The sequence below is a fragment of the Rana temporaria genome, chromosome 3 (genome assembly GCF_905171775.1).
Source record: "Rana temporaria chromosome 3, aRanTem1.1, whole genome shotgun sequence".
Taxonomy (NCBI): domain Eukaryota; kingdom Metazoa; phylum Chordata; class Amphibia; order Anura; family Ranidae; genus Rana; species Rana temporaria.
Window position 1 is genome coordinate 133,071,676 of NC_053491.1, and position 24,655 is coordinate 133,096,330.

Sequence of the window (24,655 nt, forward strand, 5' to 3'; positions counted from 1 at the left end):
TTTCTGTACCCTGTCATTTACAGTTTATGGCCCACGACTTTACCCAGAATTTTTTCACTAATAACACTACTGGGTATGATCATGTGATTTTAGCAGATAGACCCTCCAATTGAGCACTCAGGAAGTAGGACGTTAGTGGAATTTGTGTGTTCACTTTTGCACTGACAGCACAGAGAGCAGATAAAATCATTGCAATGTTTAAATTCATAAATTGCAATAGAAAACCAGAATGAAATCTAAGGCCGAGTACTCACGAGCAGACATGTCCGATGAAACCGGTCCGCGGACCGTTTTCATCGGACATGTCTGCCCGGGGACTTCTGTTCGATGGCTGTACACACCATCGAACAGAGGTCCGCTCATAAACAATACGCGGGGCGTGTCCGCGGTGTCGCCGCGCCGATGACGCGGTGTCGCCGCGGCAATGACGCGGCGACGTGGGCGGCCTGCCTTTAAAATGCTTCCACGCATGCGTCGAAGTCATTCGACGCATGCGAGGGATGGCGGGCGGCCGGACATGTACGGTAGGTCTGTACAGACGACCGTACATGTCGGGGGGACAGGTTTCCAGCGGACTGTTTTAAAGCAAGTCCAGGAAACAGTTGTCCGCTGGAAACCTGTCCGATCCGCCCGAAAATGGTCCGCTCGGGCCTACACACGGCCAAACATGTCTGCTGAAACTGGTCTGCGGACCAGTTTCAGCAGACATGTTTGGTCGTGAGTACGGGGCCTTAGAATGTTAATCTGTTTGGTTGGTTTTCACCAAGTTATTACACCAATTTTAAAGCAAATTTACTAAAGTAAACTCGTAACCTTTTATTTCGGGTTGTCTTTTCTAATGTTTTTGGTGTTTTCAGGATTGCAAATTCCTTAAAGTCCCTGGAAATATACTAGCATGCTAAGCATTTAAGATAATAAGAATAACCGTTAGCTCTGTCTATTCTGTTCAGTATTGAAACCTTATTAAATGCTTCCCTTACCTATTCCACCACTGATTTTCACTCTCTTGAAAGGCTGACCTTGCTGAAGAATCTTCAGAAGAATCTTAGGCACTTAGGCCCCTTTCACAGTGGGGCGCGATGTGCGGTGGTGGTATAGCGCCGTCATTTTTAGCGGCGCTATACCATCGGAAATTGCCGCAGAATTGCGGCGGTATTCGGCCGCTAGCGGTGCGGTATTAATCCCTGATAACGGCTGAAAAAGGGTTAAGAAGATATTTGCAGAACAGCGGGCACCGATGTCTATGGTGCATGCGTGTCGTAGACACCGGCGCAGGAGCACTGAGCACGACGGCTCTTGAATGGGAGCCTGCCAAAAAGTGCCGGAAATGTGCGCATGCGCAGGGATCGTGCCGTTCCGCACTCATGCGTGGGAGTGACGTCATTACTGCTCTGGCCAGTCACAGCACCGGGGTGACGATACCCGGAAGTCACTTCAGGTATCATGGCGCCGACAGAGGACGTGTCCGAAGGACCGCTGCGGGGGCTTCGATCTAAGGTAAGTAATTGATAATGAGCTAGTAACTAGTCATACTAGCTCATTATGCCTTTGCCTTGCAGGTAAAAAAAATAAAAATAATAATAATTGGGGCATACCACCGCTTTAAAGGTGATTTGAATGCCTGGTTTCCTGTACATGCTGTGTTTCTTTCTCACCAGTCCTTATATCAGTACTGCATTTTGTAGTGATATGGAGGCCGGTATGGCGGGGAAACCCAAACTTATTTGGTTTTGGTAACATTTTGACTGCTGAAGCTGAATTGAAAAGTAGATGTATTTGTTATACAAGCTTTTAGAGAGCACCACTTTGATTAAAAAAAAAAAACTTCTCTGACTAGCTAGGGTCTCTCTAATACAATTTGTCCTCGGATGGATGGTAACCTAACTATCAAACTGCTTTGAAGTTTCATCCTTGCATCTGGTGGAATTCATTGAGATGATAATGGCCATTCACACAGGCTTTGTTCTTCCAGTATTTTCTCCAAAGAACAATTCTTCAAAAGAGGTGTAAATAACACTCTAACACAAGTAATACAAATGTAACAAAATACAGTAGGTCTTCTAAAAGCAAAATCAACACGCAATATATCTGCTTAATCAAAATTAAACGTTTGATAAATTAAATTACTATTTCATATTTCCCATTATGGTGGAAGGAACCAAAGAGCACCACATGGGACCAGGCATCCAGCATTCTCAGAAGTCTGTCAAATGTTGAAGGTCCTTTAGCAAGATCAGCTCTTCAAGAGAGTGAATATCAATGATGAATTTATTTGGAAGGAAACTTTTTGTATCAAGTTTTTTTAACTTGCAAATGTATATTTTTTTTCATTACAATAAAAACATACTATACTATACTTACTTGCTCTGTGTATTGCACAGAGCTGCCCCTGAACCTCTTCTTCTGGGGTCCCCTGCCAAAGCTCTCCACCCCTTCTCTTCTCTGAGTGCCCCTATAGAAAGTCACTTGCTATGGGGGCACTCATGCAGGCTAACTTCCAAGCTGGGCTGTGTGACTCCATATAAACATATATCATGGCCCTGCACACTGCTCCCTCCACACAGGGTTTGATAGGAGCAGGGGCCAATGTCTAGCTCTGCTGTCTCTGTGCCTATGAAAGAAGAGAGCGAAGACAAGCGCTGCTGAAAACAGGTAAAGCACTGGATTGAAAGATGAGCGAGGTACTGTAAGTATTTAAGTGGGGGCTGGGGGAAGCTGATCATAAAAGGTTTTATTTACCTTAATACAAAGAATGCATTAAGGTAAAAACCTCATGTCTTTAGAATCACTTTAATATTGCAACAATGTCACTTTAAATTAGTTGTTACTTTTCATGTAAAATGGAAATGTGTCATCTCCTTTTAATTCTACTAGGTAATAGTTTCTGACAGCTTTATGAAGCAAATACAGACCTGCACAATTTTCAGTTGCTTAGTCACAATTGACAAGTATGCTGTCTTGCTGATAAAGAACAACTGTTGAATGCAAAGGTTAGTGCCAAAAAGTCTGAAAATGCGTCATCCTGTGCATCCGGTGTTACAATTGGCAAATGAATCGGTTAAAATAGTACAATAAAATGACCTAGTTTTAAAATACAGAAGTTGAATAAGCATGGATTCATTGTGTGCCATGAAATACAACAAAAAGTAATTATTTCTAATAACTAAGTACCGTATATTAAAAAGATGTACAATCTACAAAAAGAGCGATGTCTGTTTTTTAGTAGATGATGGAGAGTTAAATGCAGGGCTGATCCACCCTATAGGCTTACTATGCAAGCCGCTTAGGGCCCCGCAAAGCTGCAGGGGGCCCCCCAAATTACTAGAGGCCCCGCCTGGTGAGAAGTCATTTTCGGCCCCTCACCCCGCTTCTCAACTCGCTGGCTGCATGGGAGAAGAGGTAAGAAGTCAAGACCCCCGGCTTCTCACTTTAATATTTAATGTGACATGTCACTGTCGGCAGTCCCCCCCCCCCCTTCTCAACTTTAATGTGATATGTCATTTTGCTTAGAGCCCCAGGGAGGTCACGATCGACACTGGTTAAATTATTTCATTTTTTATACTACTTAGAAGCTGTTCTTTACAGAGAAATCCTACTCTCACACTTTTTCATATTTTAATTGTATTATACCTACATTTTTTAAACATCTTGATAGCACATTGGTTGTATTTTACTGATGAAATACCAGATCTTACAAACAAATCTTTATTTTGGAGTCGTAATAATATCTAATAATATTTAATATCTAATGCTTTGATTATTGACCCCTTAAAGAGGAAATGTGCATGGCAAAGAAAGGGATTCATACCAGAGAACCAGGAACATGGAAGTGTGAGCAGTGGAAATATTAAGGACTATGTTATTAGTGGGTGATCAGGGGCGGACTGACCATTCAGGCACTGTCTAAGGGCCCCATGCCACTAGGGGGCCCCATGCCACTAGGGGGCCCCATTAGGGTTGCCAGCCTCAGTAAAACCAGCGACAGTATGTAAAAATCTGTGTTTTTTTTTAAAATTCCAAGATTATAGCTACCCTGCCTCTCCAGTACCTATTCAGGGTGTGTATGTGTATTCTGTGTGTATGTTTACTGTGTGTGTTTATTGTGTATGTATACTGTATGTGTGTGTGTATACTGTGTGGCCCCATAATCTATTGCCTGGGGGCCACATAATCTTCTATTGCCCAGGGGCCCCATAATCTCCTATTGCCCAGGGGCCCCATAATCTCCTATTGCCCAGGGGCCCCATAATCTCCTATTGCCCGGGGGCCCCATGAGTTGTCAGTCTGCCCCTGTGGGTGATACATATAGTATACTAAGTCAGCCCATACATTATTTCTGCCATCAGTGTTCAATGATCAGTGCTGCCCTTTATATGTTGTGGCACTGGTCATTCCGGAAAAAAAAAGCAGACTGGTTGTACACAAGTTGGTTGTACACAAGTTGATATATCAATGTGCTTGCCCATACATGGATCAAAACTCAACATTTCCCTCCTGAATTGGTTGAAATTCATTCCATATATGCCCAGCTTAACTCTCTACTCTACATGAAACGCATGAATACAGGTGCTCAGTGTTGGTATATGACTAGCTAAACTTTGAGAAAACTCTTTTGCATTATGTAAACATGCACAGTGGTATTGAATATCAAAAGTTTTGTAAGAGTCTGGAAACGTTACATACATCTTTCCAAAATTAAAATATGAACTCTTTTTTAACCACTTGACCTCTGGAAGATTTATCCCCCTTCATGACCACACCACTTTTTGCAATACAACATTGCGTCAATTTAACTGACAATTGCGCGGTAATGCAATTCTGTATCCAAATAAAATGTATGTAATTTTTTTACAACAAATAGTAAATGGTATTTGATCACCACTGCAATTTTTATTGTTTGCACTATAAACAAAAAAAGACCATCAATTTTGATAAAGAAAAACACAATATTCTTTACTTTCTGCTATAAAACATATCCAGTAAAAAAAAATATATTTCTTAATTTATTCGTTGGTTAAAAAATTCCCAATAAGCGTATATTGATTGGTTTAAGAAAACGTTATAGTGTCTAAACTATAGGATATATACTGTAATTTTTTTAAATTTTATTTTAATACTAGTTATGGCTATCAGTGACTTATAACGAGATACACATGTAATAAGGGCGCTCTGAATGTCAGGACCTAGCAAATAATGTCTACATTACATAAGGGTTTTCAGAGGATGTGATCTTCAAACACTTCAGGCCGCACTCTAAGAGGAAAGCAATCTCTAATAGAAAACAGATGAAAGAAAAAGGCGCCTCCAAGTGCAGAATTAAAACTTTCAATATCCCCAAAAAAGATTACAGGATCGAAGGTAAGACAGGGCATGTCATGAGTATGTACAATGGGTGATCCAGCATCAGGACGGTCCCAGTATATACAGCTACCAGCAGAAAATCCAGGGAGACCGGCAGATGTACACTCCAAGCTCTGAAAACACTGGTGAAGCAGCCACACCATCTAGGTCAAAAAGGAACAAGGATCCCGGAAATGACGTCAGCAGAAGGGGACAACAAGCAGCATAGACCGCAAACAGGAGGTAGGTCATCAAAATGGTCAGCAGGAGGGGGCAAGAACCGGCATTGGACCTCAAACAGGAAGTAGGTCCCCTGATGTCATTTCAGGGATCCTTGTTCCATGCTGACCTAGATGGTGTGACTGCTTCACCAGTGTTTTCAGAGCCTGGAGCGTACATCTGCCGGTCTCCCTGGATTTTATATACTGGGACCTTCCTGATGCTGGATCACCCATTGTACATACTCATGACATGCCCTGTCTCACCTTCCACCCTGTAAGTGTTTTTGATCTTTTTTGGGGATATTAAAAATGTAAATTCTGCACTTAGAGGCGCCTTTTTCTTTTACCAGTGACTTATAACGAGACTGCGTTTTTGCGGGGGACAATAAAAAACGAAATGGCACTTTTGACACTTTACAGGAACCTGTGACACTCATACAGTGATCAGTGCTAAAAATATTCACCGTCACTGTACTAATGACACTGGCTGGAAAGGGGTTAAACATCTAGGGCAATCAAAGGGTTACACGTGTGCCTAGCCAGTGTGTGTGTTTACTATGTGTGCTGCTTTTACTAGGGGAAAATATGGATTTGAATCTCTGTCTTGCGGGAACACCGAATCCATGCCTTCCCACCTGTTAGAACAGAACTCTGCCTTGTTTACATAGACAGAGTTCCATTCTGAGTCTCTGACCGATGATCAGCAGGTGCTGGTGGACGTCGACGGCCCGGCACCCCGCGGATTGCTTCTGCTGTAAATGTTAGGCTAATGTGCATGGTTTTAAATAAGGGAAGTTTCAAATCTAAGGCCTCGTACACACGACCGAACATGTCTGCTGAAACTGGTCCGCGGACCTGTTTCCGCGGACATGTCCGACCGTGTGTAGGGCCTAGCGGACCGGATTCCTGGCCGAGCGGACAGGTTTCCAGCGGACAAAAGTTTCTTAGCATGCTAAGAAACTTGTCCGCTGGAACCATGTCCGGCGGACATGTCCGATGGTCAGTATGACTCATCGGACATGTCTGCTGGTTATGACGTATAACCAGCGGCCCGAAATCCCGCGCATGCGTCGAATTGATTCGACGCATGCGTGGAAGCATTGACCTTCCGTGTCAGAGAACGTCGGTGTCGTCTACGTCACCGCGTTCTCTGTCCGCGGGGATTTTGGTCTGATGGTGTGTACACACATCAGACCAAAACCTCCCAGCAGACATGTCCGATGGAAACGGTCCGCGGACCGTTTTCATCGGACATGTCTGCTCGTCTGTACAAGGCCTAATGCAACTAAAGCTCCCACTGAAGGTTTCTTGCGTGAAATATTTAATATAAATAAGAATTTCTGAAATCTATATATTGGCAAATAATTTTTATTTTGTGAGGAAATATGAGCAAACGTCTCCTCATAGATGTTATGGTAATTGGCAGGAATGTCCTACATTTATTAAAGCTCCAGGGAGTTATTTCCACAGTTCAAAGTAGATGAATATTACATAGATACAGCAGATGAATCGTGCATCAGTTTGTTCCTAACTGTGTAATGGCCCAAAGGACAACTTCACTAGGGTAAATATAATGAATTAATAATCATCTGACACACATCAATAAGAATTGGCAGACCAAATTACATTTTTATGTGTAGTTATGTAAGAGCACCGTGACCTTAACAGCTCAGGTTTTGTAGTTATTAAGAGAAATAATGGTTAGCTGTGCTACAGCTTGATTTCTGACATAGCAAAGTCATGGCTTACCCAGGAAGTGTTATTAAAGTGCAATTGTACAGCAGAACAGAGGTTCAAGTAAATACAGTAAGTGCACGTCTCAACATCTGTATGCTTTGATGGAAACTTGTCATGATAGAAATTGTATTTCTGAAAACACTAGGTGCATGGCTGTCATGCTAATTATTTTGCTTCCATACTATTAAGTCACTGACCTGGAACAAGTATACAAACGAGGGTGCCTGACTTTTATAAGACTTTACTATACACATACCTGTTCTAGATCAGTGAATAAGAGATCATTGCCACCAGTAGGTCAGCACAACAGCCAGGTAACTAGCTTGTCTAGAAGTTGGTCAGTAGTGCTACTTGTTACCTTCATAACAGGTCTTAAGAGAGCCTGTCACTTTGCTAATTCAGGACAACATTACAGGTTATTTTAAGAAACCCTGCTTCTGCTGATAGTTATCTTGGCCATGCTTTCTTGCCTCTCCTTTACTGCACCAGAGCTCTTGGTAAATACCCTCTGTTTCTGGGTATAGAGAAGCATGTAACCTCTGGATGCTGTGTGACCCAGAACAAAAGGTTGCCCAATCCTTTTAGCAAATAGGGGCAAGCTAGCTGAATGAATGCATGAACATAGGGGAATCGATCAACCATGACATTGCAAACTGCAGCCACAACATGTGAGCACACCATTACATGGCAATTCAAGCAAACCTTGTATAACAGATGTTGCAGCGATTAAATCAAGTCCACATATGAATTTTAAAAAAAACCCTTGGTGGAGTCTTCAGTGCTGATTTATAAAAAAAATGCAGGTATCTTTGTGACTTGGTGACACCTCCACCAATAATTAAGTATGGCCGCTCACCTCACAACATGGACCCTTTAGTGATAGAGGGTCAGATAAACCTTAACTTTTGGGCACACAAGGATGGTCGCAAGATGAGTCCTGGCCACTCCAAAAGGTGATAGAAATAACAATTCACAAAATGTAGATCGCTCCAAGGTATCACATGGGTCATGTAATTACAAAGAATCTAACCATAGTGCTCTCCGTAATGTAAAGGTTTTAATAATAAAAGAATATAAACCACTTACAAACATAGCACTATGACAGTGCTAGAATGAATGGCGTGTAGGCAAACAAAGATGCGTGATGGCTGCGGGTGACGTCACAACGCTTCCTTACTTCCGTACGCATTGCGTCCCTATGGGCGGGGACTTCTTCAGTGGATACGGAAACTATGTGACGCCCGCTATTATATGGATAGAGAAGAATTGCCATAGCAACCTGACGCGGCATCAACAGAGGCGGTGTGGGGAAAATCCCTTGTGCAGTTAATCATGAAAGTGTCCCCAAACGCTTATCCAGCAATAAAGAGACCAAGTGGGGACTGAAAAGTGCCAAAAATATCTCAAAAGGATAAAGGATGTTTTATATATGAAAAATGGCAAAACCCAATACATTAAAAACGGTGCACTAGGCCAGTGTTTCTCAACTCCAGTCCTCGGGGCGCACCAACAGGTCTTGTTTTCAGGCTTTCCATTATTGTGCACAGGTGATTTTATCAGTTTCACTGCCTTAGTAATTACCACAGCAGTTTGATCTGAGGGAAATCCTGAAAACATGACCTGTTGGTGCGCCCCGAGGACTGGAGTTGAGAAACACTGCACTAGGCTATATCCCTAAAACATTCTAACCTTACAGAAATATATTATAAGAAAATATATAACATAAAATGTGTTAAAACATATTTTATCGGGAAGGATAAAACAGTATATTTATATTTGTAAAAACAGAGATAAAATTAATTATAAAATTAATTATACAATGCAACGTCATCCGCGACCATCATCAAAATATAAAATTCATCGATCAGTAATAAAACAGTTAATATCGAAATCGACATTCAATCCACTGGGGCAAAGTACCTGGGTTTCATGTATCCAAGACAAGACAACTATACTAATATTTAGTTATAACAAAAAAACATTTGAAAGTGTCCACTGTCTTTAAACAATACTAACTAATTTGACAAACATAGATTCTTATCGAATAATGTTTATTATGTGTTGTCTATTTCAGCTCATAAATATTTTCTTCTGCTGCGTTCTAAAAGTGGTATTAAGACAAAATTGATAATGACATATATGATGCGGTCTGTAGTTAACATTAACAGTGCCCCCTGTAACTTAAATTGATTGTAAAGTCTTGTTCTTCTCTATAAAAATAACAAACATGGTATACTTACCTGCCCTGTTGTAGTGGATTTGCACAGCGCAGTTCAGATCTTCCTCTTCTCGGTTCCCTCTTCTGTGCTCCTGGCCTCTCCCTTCTGTTAAGTGCCCCCATAGCAAGCATCCATTTTTCCAGTGGTTGGTAGCTGCACTGGGAATCAGCCTGCAAAGAGGAGATCAGCTAAAAGTAGTTGGATCTGTATGTGCGTTAGAATTAATCGAAATAAGTCAATTAATCGATTAAAAAAATAAAATAATTAATCGAACACAAAAATTTTGATCAGTAACAGCCCTACTAGGAACAAATGACGTCTCCTCTGACAGCACAGAGATTTGTGTGTTTACACACACAAATCCCCATGCTGGCACTCATGCACGCGAACGCGCATGGCCAGCGGTGATCACGACCACCAGTTACACGCAGCAGGTCCCCCGTGCATGCTCTCTGTTGGCTCTTAAAGGGAACCCCGCATGGGTACGGGGTTTCATGCAGAGGTGACACTCTGCTCACATAAATAGACATGAGCCGGTCAGGAACTAGTTAAAAGAGATACAGAGATTACCTTATAATAGTTACAGCTAGTAGGTTGTCCTTGTCCCAAATAAATAGTACAACGATGTGTGTGAGTAGGAGGAGAAGATGATTTGGGGAGGGCTAATATCTAAATAAAATCAACCCCCTTCTAGTGATCCATGTCGTTTTTCTCCAAATTTATTTCATTCATTTTTTTTTTTCTGGTAATGTTCCGATTAGGAATTTTAGAAACAGATTGCTGAAAAGAGAGATATAACACCCATATTAACACATCAGCTGTTCCCTCCACCCAGATATGCTTTGGAGGAGTTATGACCTTTACATACAAATAAGTGCTAATATCCCATACCCTCCAAATTATTATGGTTACTGTTTTATTTTCTGTTCTGCTCATGCCAGTTTAGGCTGTCAGTGACATTATACAATTATTTGCTCTACCTGCAATCAACATGTCGCTGTGCTAATTTGTGGGTGTCTATAGAAACAGGTGCATAACTAGGCTCAGGAGCATAATCTTGTATGTTCTCCATACTATCTTGTACTGGGTATAATATCTTGCACTGGATTCCTACATTTGTATTCAAGGATACTGACAAATGGGACAAAAAGCCTGATTAGTTGTACAATTTTGCAAATGTGTATGTTTCCGATTACACATTAAATATTTATTACATAAGCAGCAATACTTGCCTTAATCGCATATCATCTGAAGTCATGATAGTTTTAACAATTTGCTATTTCAAAAAATAGCAGTGAGAAAGAGGAATTTCTGAATTAGTTAAAGCTGAACTCCATCCTTACCTTCAGTCTTGCACAGTTGTACAGGCTCCTGCCATGTCATAAAATTGTATACTCTGAATCCTCTGCACACTGTGAACTTATCAAGTGTGTATTAAAAGCTGCAGCAAGTCATATAGAAACCACCTTATTTCCAGGCTGGAGGATGTCCGTTGTTATTTGGGCCCTTTTCCCCCAACCTATCTGTTCTCGGCTCTCCTCTTTTATTCATTGGATGTACTTTCTTTTACTCGTGGAAGCTCAGCTTTCAGGAAGTTACAGTATGTACAGCCTTTCCCACCAGTCACAATAAGCCTGCATTGTGTAGATGAAATCAGACACCCAGTGATGAAACCCTCCGGTCTAAGGTATGTGATATATCCACAGCGGTGTCTTTTCATGTGACAACACCAAAGGAAATGACACTTAGCTACAATGTAAAGTAGTGAGTGTACAGCTTGTATAACAGTGTAAATTTTCTCTTTAAATTTGCTCCCCTCAAAATAACTCAACACACAGCCATTAATCTGTAAATCGCTGGCAACAAAAGTAAGTACACCTCTAAGTTAAAATGTCCAAATTTGGTCCAAATTAGCAATTTTCCCTCCCTGGTGTTATTTCACAGATCTCAGGTGTGAATGAGGATCAGGTGTGTTAAACTTGGTGTTATCACTCTCACTCTCTCATACTGGTCACTGGAAGTTTAACATGGCACCTCATGGCAAAGAACTCTCTGAGGATATGAAAAAGAGAATTGTTGCTCAACATAAAGAAAGCCTAGGCTATGAGAAGATTGCCAAGACCCCGCAACTGAGCTGTAGACCATACAGCGGTTTAAAAGTACAGATTCCACCCAGAACAGGCCTCGCCATGGTCAACCAAAGAAGTTGAGTGCACGTGCTCAGCGTCATATTCAGAGGTTGTCTTTGGGAAATAGACGTATGTTTGCTGTCAGCATTGCTGCAGAGGTTGAAGGGGTGGGGGGTCAGCCTGTCAGTGCTCAGACCATATGCCACACACTGCATCAAATTGGTCTGCATAGCTGTCATCCCAGAAGAAAGCCTCTTCTAAATATGATGCACAAGAAAGCTTGCAAACAGTTTGCTGAAGACAAGCAGACTAAGGACATGGATTACTGGAAACATGTCCTGTGGTCTGATGAGACCAAGAACTTATTTGGTTTAGATGGTGTCAAGCGTGTGTCGGCAACCATTGTGGTGGGAGTGTCATGGTCTGGGGCTGCATGAGTGCTGCTGGCACTGGGGAGCTACAGTTCATTGAGGGAACCATGAATGCCAACATGTACTGTGACATACTGAAGCAGAGCATGATCATCTTCCTTTGGAGACTGAGCTGCAGTCCAACATGATAATGACCCCAAACACACCTCCAAAATGGTCACTGCCTTGCTAAAGAAGCTGAGGGTAAAGGTGATGGACTGGCCAAACGTGTCTCCAGACCTAAACCCTATTGAGCATTTGTGGGGCATCCTGAAATGGAAGGTGGAGGAGCGCAACGTCTCTAACATCCACCAGCTCTGTAATGTTGTCGTTTATGAGTGGAAGAGGATTCCAGAGGCAACCTGTGAAGCTCTGGTGAACTCCATGCCCAAGAGGGTTAAGGCAGTGCTGGAAAATAATAGTGGCCAAGAAAAATATTGACACTATGGGCCCAATTCGGACACTTTCACTTAGGGGTGTACTCACTTTTGTTGACAGCAGTTTAGACATTAATGGCTGTGTGTTGAGTTGGGACAGTAAATTTACACTGTTATACAAGCTGTACTCTAATTTACATTGTAGCAAAGTGTAATTTCTTCAGTATTGTCACATTAAAAAATATAATAAAATATGTGAGGGGTGCACTCACTTAACAACCTATGCAAGCCATGCATACAAAGAAACAAAAACAAATAAGTTCAGAAATTAAGTTATGTGTAATAAAATTGAATGAAACAGGAAAAAATTTTGAAAAAGCTAACTGAATTTATTTAATACTTGGTACAACATCCTCTGTTGGTAATGACAGCTTCAGGTGGCCTCTTGTATGGAGAAACTAGGCACATGCATTGCTCAAGTGTAATTTTGGCCCATTATACACAGTCTTCAAATCTTGAAGGTTCCGTGGGCCTCTTCTATGATCTCTGATCTTTTTTTCCCATAGAGTTTCTATTGTATTTAAGTAAGGTGATTGGCTGAGGTATTGTAGCAACTGTATCTTCTTTCTTTGAAACCAATTGAGAGTTTCCTTGGTTTTGTGTTTGGGATCGAAGGAAAGGGTAAGTGAACCAACAATGCACTAGCTTAAAGAAACCTATTTAGAAAAATAAAAAACAAACTTTTACAACCCCTTTAATTCCTTTTTTCTTGACTCTTTACCTTGTAGTGTTCTTCTGGCCCCACCTACAATGCTTCTGCTTGGTTGCTATGGGTGTTCTGTAGTCAAATAAACTCTCTGAGCAAAGTACAAAATGCCCACTGGAACCACTCGAACCTTTTTAGTAACAAGCAGACACTTCAGTAGTACTATGAGCCAAGGTTGGCATGATGATGCAGCTTCCGTAATGACCTATGCTCACAGAAAGTGGTTGAATGGCCCTGTGTATCATTCGGCCTGGTGGAGAAGTAAAGCTCTGTATTGCAGAGTGGTGAGACTGGAAGCCTTTTTAGTTTATAATTTTATTGAAAAGAGTTGGGTTTAAATATGATAATAATATCCTTTCAGTAAACAGCTGACATATCTTTTACTGTTTCTTTTCAGTGGCTAACCATATATAAACTCAGCCAGGGACAGAACGTGGTCTGAACATTTATTCAGTTCAACTATAAGAAAATCATTTGCATAATCATTTTGCCTGAGCCAGCCATTCTAAACAGTTAGCTCTTATAATTATCGACTCATCATAAATGCATTTCTGCAGGGTTACAAAATCTCAAAAAGAAAAGAGAGGCAAGCATGGATAATGGATGGCAAAGAAAGGCTGGTTAGCAATCTTTTAGTTCATCCCCTAAATATTTTATTCTTCTGTATCTAAAGAAATGGTTTTCAGATTACAGATGATAGCTTTTGGATACGGTCCTAAATTACTCTATCCCTCCAAATCCTTTCAGCCTTTGCAATTACATACTATTGTCCTATTTTAAAGCTGGCAATGTTTGATAGCATGGGCAATATACTATGTGAATATTATCAGAATGAAAATATATGCTTTTGCTTTTCAGACCAACTTACCAGCTGCATTCTCCATGGGGGTACTATTACAACCATATTGTGTTGTCTGTCTTCTCTAAAACAGCTATTCCAACAGGGCAACAGCAAAAACATAACAGTACTTTTAGATACAACGTTAACAGATGTAGCAGGCAATACTGCTGTTACAGTATGTCATTTTTCATGCCTTATTTTAGTTACATGAGTTCTGCGCTGAGAGACATTGACACTGTAAATTCCCACTGGCACATTGGGGGACAGTAATTGGTTTCTTGTTTATGTATTTATTTTTTTAAATGATAAATGTATGTTAAAGTGAAACACTAGCTGAGGAAAAACATTCTTCTTAGGTCAGTTATTTAAAGTGATTGTAAAGTCTTGGTTTTTTTTTTTCTTATAAAAATAACAAACATGTCATATTTACCTGTTCTGTTGTAGTGGATTTGCATAGAGCAGTCCAGATGCTCCTCTTCCAGGGTCCCTCGTCTGTGCTTCTGGCCCCTCCTTCCTGTTTAGTGTCCCCACAGCAAGCAGCTTGCTTTGGGGGTACCCAAGCCGAGTCACAGCTCCCTGTGTCCATTCAGACATGGAGCCCCCAACCCAACCCAGCCCACTCTCTCCTGATTGGCTATCTGACTTTTATTGACAGCAGCGGGAGCCAATGGTGCCACTGCTGTGTCTTAGCCAGTCAGGAGGGAGAATCTTAGATGGCTAAGACACCTATGGACATTACTGGACATATAGGGACCTCAAGTAAGTGTAAGGGGGTGGGGCTGAGGGGGCTCTGAAGGCTTTTTATCTTAATGCATAGAATTCATTAAGATAAAAAACTTCTGACATTACAATCCCTTTAAAGTTCAAGGGTTTTAGAGAATCTCACAGTGTTTCTTCTATTTTAAAGTTAATTAGAAAGGTCGTCCCATTAACTTTATTAAACTGACTGTTGAGTGGAGGGTCTGCTTGCTCTAGTTGTTTGATCATTCCCAGTGCTGTAGGAAAAAGAGAAAGCACTGCATCCTTAACACTCCTGAAAGCATTGCAAGTACAGACATTTGGAAGCAATTACATCAGCAGGAAAGCAGTTTTCTTGGGGTATTCATGCCACAAATTGAATAAAGGACTCGTACACACTCGGTTTTTAGCCCTGGTACTTAAGGCTCTGGCAGTTAGCTTCAGATGGTGTGCACACTAGCCCCACCGCCAGCAGCCTATCAAACGCTATGAGAGTCTGATAGCTGCTGTGCCTGGGTAGTGCTGGGCAGTGCACCTAACAGTTTGTATGTTTAGAGCAGTGTGCACCCAGAAATGAATGCCCAGAACGCAAGCAGTCTGCACCCTGGGGCATTTGTCCTCAGGTGTATACTATCCTAAATCAAAGTAATGCTGAGTGTACCCTTCCAGACTTGTCTAGCCACAGCAGCTGTCAGACTATTGTATTTTCTTTCTGTTTTCCTCTTGGGTTAAAACATACCATATGTAATTGCTAAACAACCAATTTTATAATTTTATTTAATTAGCTGTACATTTCAGTCTGCATTCAGCTATGATTTTCTAAACTTGCCTTAAAAAGTTATGGCAGCAGATGTCTGGTGATGTTCTGTGCTGAGACTGGCCTCATACACAGTGGGTGTTTAGCCTGGTACATGAAGCTTCGGCATTTAGCTGCAGTTGGAAGGCATATATACCCCTCCAGCCCCACCACCCACCACCTGTCAAGCTCTATGAGAGTCTGATAGCTGCTGGGACAGGGCTGGGTGGTGCATTCAGTGGTACTTTCATTTAGGGTACTATGCACCCAGGAATGAATGCACACTGCTCTACACATACATCGTTCTAGCTGCACTACCCATCCCAGCCCAGCCACAGCAGCTGTCAGACTCTCATAGAGTTTGACAGGCTGACAGCTGCAGGTTTGGGTAGTCTGTCTGTGCCCTCCAATCTCAACTAAATGCCAGAGCATCGTGTACCAATGCTAAACATCCAGTTTGCTTGAGGTCAAACTCAGTACATGACATTACCAGACGTCTGAAGTCATGGATTTTTTAGGCAATTCTAGAAAATCTTAGGGAATGAAAATATAGTTGTAGTAGCAGCTACAGCCAAACTTCCACTGCCTCCAGTTCTCAGCAGTATACTTAGTGGTTTCATGACAGGATCCTAACTCTTCATTGCAGCTAAAAAGGTCCAGAGACACATGAGGCTTCATGGAACACTGCAGGAAGGGTAAAGAATTTGATTATGCATGATTTGTATGTGGGAAAATGGCAGTATGCTGCATTGTAAAATTACATATACAGTATCGTGTCCTTGATATGAAAATTTGAGACATAAGAAAAAAAGTGAACCTCCTCCAAAAGTTACATCTGGTAATGAAATGTTACAACTTGCAATCAAAATGTGAAAGGCGTTATTGTAGTCATTAGGGACCACTATTATTTTACAAAAGCATATAGTACAGGTCCAAGATTCACTTGCATCTGCTGTAGGTTAAGTTTTGCCTGTAGTAAATCAACCCAATACATTCCCTAGAAAGAATTCGGTTACATGAATTATTGATGTTTCTGATTGTTGCTGCATTAAACATCCACATAAGAAATTTGATGGAAAATCCTTTGGACTTTCTTTCTGATCGCAAATGAACTACATGAATCTATGGAGGCGGACCTAGCAGACATTCATAAAATATAACCAAAGCCTATTTTATTTCTGATATAAGAAAGCATGTGTAAAACAGCATGCGTGACATTGAATCCTTTGCTACAGCATGAGAGGTAAATAAGGTAGTAAAAGTGTGCATGCATTTACCTATTTATCCTTACCATTCCGATATATGTCTTTCAACAGTGAGAAGCTATTCCCTGTAACACCTTAGTAAGGATTGTTTAAAAAAAACAAAGCTACAATCCAATACTGAGGATCAAATTAAGAAAATAATCTGTGTCATAAGAACTAACCTTTCCACATTATAATCAAACCCAAAAATAGAGCAGTATTTTACTGCTTTACATATACAACTCGTACCTAAAAAACCTAATAAATACATAAAAAAAACTCCACCACGTGTTATTTAAGGTTGACTGGAAAAAAAAATGTTATGCTTCACATACCAACAGTTGCTCAGACTAGAACAGCTTTTGGAGTACTAATACCAGGCTTACAGCAGGAACACTAAATAAGGGGTCATGTTTTATACAGATTCTTAAATGTGCTATAAATAAAATAACCATCAGTGAAAAATGTCCCGAATTATGTGGGGGAAACAGGAGAAACTTTGTTCCAATAACTGCATCTTCTCACTCTCACAACCTATAGCATGGTCACCATTTTTTGTAGAATTAATACATTATTGATCGTATGGTGCCTATGGGGAACCTCAATAGATAAGGATAGAGAAGAGAGTAGAATTGTAAACCTATACATACGATATCTCACAAAAGTGAGTACACTCCTCACATTTTTGTAGATATTTTATTATGTTTTCATGTAACAACACTGAATAAATTACACTTTGCTACAATGTAAAGTAGTGAGTGTACAGCTTAAAAATAACTCAACACCCAGCCATTAATGTCTAAACCACTGGCAACAAAAGTGAGTATACCCCTAAGTGAAAATGTGCAAGTTGGGCCCAATTAGCCATTTTTCCTGCATGGTGTCATGTGACTCGTTAGTGTTACAAGGTCTCGGGTGTGTTAAATTTGGTGTTAGCGCTCTGGCACCTCATTGCAAAGAACTCTTTGAGGATCTGAAAAAAATTATTGTTGCTGAGCTGCAGCACAATGGTCAAGATCATACAGTGTTTTAACAGGACAGGTTCCACTCAGAACAGACCTCGCCATGGTCGACCAAAGAAGTTGAGTGCACGTGCTCAGCATCATATCCAGAGGTTGTCTTTTGGAAATAGACAGTGCTGCCAGCATTGCTGCAGAGGTTGAAAGGCTGGGGGGTCAGCCTGTCAGTGCTCAGACCATATGCTGCACACTGCATCAAATTTTTCTGCATGGCTGTCATCCCAGAAGGTAGTCTCTTCTAAAGAATACCTGCATACAGTTTGCTGAAGACCAGCAAACTAAGGACATGGATTTCTGGAAACATGTCCTGTGGTCTGATGAGACCAAGATAAACGTATTTGGTTCAGATGGTGTCAAGCGCATCTATCCTACAGTCAAGCATGGTGGTGGGAGTGTCATGGCCTGGGGCTGCATGAGTGATGCAGCCAAGCAGGTGATGGCCTAGCCAAGCATGTCTCCAGACCTAAACCCTATTGAGCATCTGTGGGGCATCCTCAAACGGAAGGTGAAGGAGTGCAAGGTCTCTATCATCCATTAGCTCTGTGATGTCGTCATGGAGGAGTGTAAGAGGACACCAGTGGCAACCTGTAAAGCTCTGGTGAACTCCATGCCCAAGATGGTTAAGGCAGTGCTGGAAAATAATGGTGGCCACACAAAATATTGACACTTTGGACCCAGTTTGGACATTTTCACTTGGGGGGGTGTACTCACTTTTTTTGCCAGTGGTTTAGACAATAATGACTGTGTGTTGAGTTATTTTGAGGGGACAGAGAATTTACACTGTTATACAAGCAATAAATTCACTACATTGTAGCAAAGTGTAATTTTGTCAGCGTTGTCACATGAAAAAATATAATATATTTACAAAAATGTGAGGGGTGTGCTCACTTTTGTGAGATACTGTATGTTCAGAACATTGGACTGTGATCTAAACAGAGGTAAAAAAATGTATGTGCCACTAAGATTTCAACTAAAGTAAATTGTTACATTTGAACAGCAAGTGCAGTATGTTCCCTTTCCATTTGATAGCTGTATAGAAATGCCTAAAGCCTCTGATCACAATCACCATCAACTCAATCTTGGGCATGACATGTGTCAGGACTCCGTATCTCTCTGTGCCAAATGCCTACTGCTTGATGTACTATTTACTATGTATATCATAAACTTTATATACAAGTAGTATCACCCATGTGTATAAATGTGTGGTTCTTACCCTTTTTCAGAATTGTGTCACTCTTTGTATCACTTATATTTATCATCATTGAAAGGGAAAACCAAACACATTTCAAAATCGTTATCCTTAGTTCAATGACTGGCAACACTTGAACTCTAACTGTTCTGCTTTAATTATCCTATAATACCATACAACTCTCTGCTGCAACAACTGCAATTGTATATTATTCAATACTATTCTACTAACATAACACATTTTGCTGGGGACCACATAGGAAATTCAAACTGGCATTTTTTACACAGATTTGCGGTCATCATAAGGGGCAGTCACATGTATTAGATGCTTCTAGTTAAGTTGACGGCAATATAATTTTAATAGAATTAGCAGCTTGAAGAAGGTTATTTAGGTATATGTAAACCAGGGGTTCTCAACCCATGGCCCTCTGATGTGGCCCTGCTCCTGTGAGGATAGGGGAAGTAACTCCACAGCAGACATAACTAAAAGGTTTCATAGTGTAGTATGTTTATTGATGTTGAAAAGGTAAAATTAGGTATTGCACTCACATGTATATGTGCCTTTAACTGGCACTGGTATGTACAGCCTGTGCGGTTGACTGGTTTATTCCCCAGACGGTAGTGTGGTCCAAGCCTCGTTCTCTCCACCACCATTCCTGAAACATACATCGAAGCGTGAATTCGTCACTTCCCAATCCAATGTGACATCATATCCGGGCAGTGAGAATGAGGCTTGAACCACACGGCAGCGCTGGGGGAATAAACCAATCATACGCACAAGCTGTACACACCAGTGCTGGTCAAAGGCACATATACAATTGTCCTCGTAAGTTTACACACCGTGGGCGAATTTATGATTTCTTGGCCAAAACATTTTTCACTCATGGTTAGTGTTTGGCTAAAGCCATTCATTATCAGTCAACTATGTTTACTTTTTTTAAATCATAATCACAACAGAAAATGTTACCCTGAACAAACGTTTACATACCCTGGTGATTTTGGCCTGATAACATGCACACAAGTTGACACAAAGGGGTTTGAATGGCTATTAAAGGTAACCATCCTCACCTGTGATCTGTTTGCTTGTAATTAGTGTGTGTGTATAAAAAGGGAAAGGGATATAAAAAGATATCCAAGGGATTGAGAATGCCAATCAGCAGTGTTTAAACTCTAACCAAGAAGTGGAAAATGAGGGGTCTGTTGAAACCAAGCCACCGTCAGATAGACCAACTAAAATGTCAGCCACAACGGCCAGGAAAATTGTCCGGGATGCAAAGGAAAACCCACAAATAACTTTAGGTGAAATAAAGGACTCTCTGAAAACATGTGGTGTGGCTGTTTTTAGATACACAATAAGGAGGCACTTGAAGAAAGATGGGCTGCATGGTCGAGTCGCCAGAAGAAAGCCATTACTACACAAATGCCAAAAAGTATCCCGCTTACAATACACCAAACAGCACAGAGACAAGCCTCAAACCTTCTGGCACAAAGTCATTTGGAGTTATGAGACCAAAATTTTGCTTTTTGCCCACAACACTACATTTGGAGAGGAGTCAAAAGGCCTAAGATGAAAGGTCTACTATTCCTACTGTGAAACATGGAGATGTATTGCTGATGTTTTGGGGATGTGTGAGCTACAAAGGCACAGGACATTTGATCAAAATTGATGGCAAGACTAATGTAGTATGTTACCAAAAAATACTGGAGGAACATTTGCATTCATCAGCCAGGAAGCTGCACAAGGGACGTACTTTAACATTCCAACATTACAATGATCCAAAATACAAGGCCAAGTCGACCTGTCATTGGCTACAGCAGAATAAAGTGAAGGTTCTGGAGTGGTCATCTCAGTCTCCTGACCTCAATATCATTGAGCCACTCTGGGGAGATCTGAAACATGCAGTTCATGCAAGACAGCCCAAGAATTTACAGGAACTGGATTTTTTTTTGCAAAAAAGGAATGGACAGCTTTACCATCTGAGAAGATAAAGAGTCTCATCCACAAATACTACAAAAGACTTCAAGCTATCACCTCTGGTGAGTTCACACCTATCACTTAAACACTAGTGGTGAAGATAAAAGGACATTTTCATATTGAAGCACTGTATTTGTGTTGGGAACAGTCACACTGGACTTTATTTATTCATTCATTTGTTATGGTTAATAATATGTTAATAATCCATTTCATGCATTTATATATATTCACTATGGTGGTTTTATGTTATAGATATGTGAGCGCCATCTTTTATATTTACTTTTATGAAGGGGCAGCTACATTTCTTTAGATGTCTTATTTATCAGGGCGCCACAGGCTGATAATATATTTTTTAATCTTGTGTTTATACTTTAAAGCATATGGTTAACATACAATGAATGCTTTAACGCTTAATTCAAACTTGCGCTGCTGTACATTGCTGTAATTAACAGCACAGCCCAGAAAGGGAAAACTATGTTGTTTAAAGTAGTGTTCAGAGGGTCATGTTTATCCACAGAAATATCAGGCCACTGCTTGTGTATGAGAGACAAACCTTGACTCCCCTATGTGTTAGCAGAATGGGGGTTTTCACTTAGCTGAAAAAAAAAAATCTTTGTACAGAATTCCACATACAGGAAGTTTTTGAGAAAGTGAAATTTACTGTTATTTGTTTTTATTTTCAAAATTATAACATAAAAATGATAGAGGAAAATTGAGAATATTAGTACAGTTGTTAAAATATTGTTACTTCCAAAATGATTTATATATTAAGGAAGGTTTAGAGAATACAAGAGAGGAGAAAACAAATCCTCAAATAGTTGTTAAGGTTGAACCAGTTTAACCTGGGATTAGTTATACAAGCTGTTTAGGGAGCATGCTTCAGATCTGAGGTAAGCAAAGGCCTGCAGATCAAAAGCTTAAAAGTGACACTCGTAATGAGCTCGTTTGCATTCATTTAGGTTCAGTCAATTACATTTTTCGGTATTTCTTGTTAACAATGTCTAATCAACCTACAGTATGAGCAAGTGCCTTCTATAGAATTATTATTATGATTAATAATGTGATTTTAAAATAAACGTTTTAGTATAACATGAATCAAAGTAAAACAGTACATTTTATATAAAATTGTAAACAACAAACGTTAATAAAAAGTATTAATTAGATGAGTTTAATTTGAATTTAAAGCAGTAAACTTATGAGAAGTAAAAATACACTGTGTTTACAGCATACATCAAAAGTGTTGATAAAAATAAAGTTTAAAATGGCAGCTCATTGAAAATACAGCATAATTGACATCTGTTGTGTGACTGCTCATTTGCAAAACATTACAAAGTCACTGCATATTATTAACTGTTATTGTACATCGCAACACTTGTACTCTCACCTAAAACTTGCAGATTGTATTATACAGCAATAAGCTACTTGACATAATGTCAGTGTTTGCGCATAACTCTCATAGCTTTCCAGGGCACCATGAGGCCTAAAACTCAAGGCCCTGTAATATATAAAACCTAAACTATCTGTGACAAAATTGACTGTTGCCCCATACCCTCCTGCCTCCCACAACTCCCTGTTGGTTACTGGAGCCACATATAAATTAAGACTGTCAGTAGTTGAGAAATGGGAATTGTCCCACATGACATCCTATTTTGGCGCATTGCATCTAATCAAATGTTGCAGCACATATTGTATAATGTTTTTGTTGCATAGTAGAATATGTAACTGTCTAGTGCCATCATCCTATTGGCACACTACTGCACACCTTTATTCCATACAAACATTGACAAACACATTTTCTGTACCATTATTTCTCACAGATTGTGAGACTTTTGGGCAGAAAGCCCAATATGGGATTTTTTTATGATACTCAGGGCTTTTTTTTTTTTTACAATTCAAACACTTCATGCTGAACTGTTTTTTGGCACATCCAAAAAAGTAGGTTTATGTGCCAAATGTTTGATGCACTAACAGTAATTTATTTATCCCATTGTGTTGAAGTCCCAATACAGAATTGTGAGAGACAGCAAGGGGAAGCTTAGTGTTAACATTCTCTAAACAATTTTAAACTTTACATATTATAGCACCAATCTGTGCACCCGAAATTACTGGCATTTCATCTGTGATGCCAGTTTTACTCATTTGAGGCAAAGACGATGGTTCAGATTGATGGAGGGCCTGACGCAAACTCTAGATGCTCAAGGTTTGCCAAAATGAAATGGTCAAATTTGGTCTGTTTTCCCCCGCCAAACCTCTGCCAGCTCCTGACAGAATTCAATTATTTAATGTCAGTATCACTACCTCCAGTAGAGGAATGACTTACCAGCCCATCCACTGCCTTCTTTTACATAGTCAACAAGCCAGTTGGTATCCTGGGGGACATAATTGACCAAATATGACATAAGACAGATTTGATGGTCTGTTTGTCTACATTTAATAGGTGACCAGGAGCTGCCATTTGTGGTAAGAGTCTGTCAGGAACAGGGTCATTATGTTTGGGTCACCATGTTAGTTTATTTGGGTTGTCAGGGTGTCATTCTTGGATTTAGGACAATGGATTCCTAGGGGTTTAACGATGTGATAGATGATGGATTTACACCAGAGGATTTTTTTGTGTTTTAGTTTTATGTAATTAAAGGATTTTATGTACAGTCTGTGTGTTTATATACTATGTACATTTTTATAGGGTTACTATGCATATTACAGTACCAAAAATGTAGTTTTTTGGGGGGGGTCCATGCCATTTTCTTTTGTTGTGCATGGGGACTACATTATGTATTTTTAGGGTGACCCCTTGCAATTATTTTTTGCATGTAGTCCCTATTGCGTGTTTGTTTCTTCTAAATGAGTAATCAGGGGTTTTAAAGGGGGCTTCTAGCATCTAATAAACCATCCAAACCCCCCTAATGCTGCCAAACACAAAAGAGCCTTGCTTTATCAACCCAAACATCTTAATCAGGCAAAAATTCAATAATATCACATACAGTAGGTGTTTGTGATATTGTGCTTTTAGCACGACAGCGTCGCGCTGATACTCGGCGACAGGGTGCCGAGATCTCGCCGACATCTCACACTCACTGGAATAGTGACAGCACATTCCAGCAAGCGCGTCATAGAAGCGACGGGAGATCCGACTTGGATTCCCGCCAATTCTACACGTGTGCGGCGTTTGTTATGAATCCTGAAGGGGAAGTCCCCGCCGGATTTTAAATAAAAATCCGGCATGGGTCCCCCCTCAGGAGCATACCGGGCCCTTAGGTCTGTTATGGGTTGTAAGGAGAGCCCCCCTACGCCGGAAAAAACGGCGTAGGGGGTCCCCCTACAATCCATACCAGACCCGTATCCAAAGCACGCTACCCGGCCAGCCAGGAAGGGAGTGGGGACGAGCGAGCGCCCCCCCCTCCTGAGCCGTACCAGGCTGCATGCCCTCAACATGGGGGGGTTGGGTGCTCTGGGGCAGGGGGGCGCACTGCGGCCCCCCCCACCTCAGAGCACCCTGTCCCCATGTTGATGAGGACAGGGCCCCTTCCCGACAACCCTGGCCGTTGGTTGTCGGGGTATGCGGGCGGGAGGCTTATCGGAATCTGGGAGCCCCCTTTAATAAGGGGGCCCCCAGATACCGGCCCCCCACCCTAAGTGAATGAGTATGGGGTACATC

At 40.9% G+C, this 24,655-nt stretch overlaps 1 protein-coding gene across 1 annotated transcript in view; it reads left to right on the forward strand.

The window, feature by feature from the left end:
• Positions 1-24,655, forward strand: part of PCLO (piccolo presynaptic cytomatrix protein) — a 398,487-nt gene that overhangs the window by 157,508 nt on the left and 216,324 nt on the right. The gene's annotated exons all lie outside the window — the stretch shown is intronic.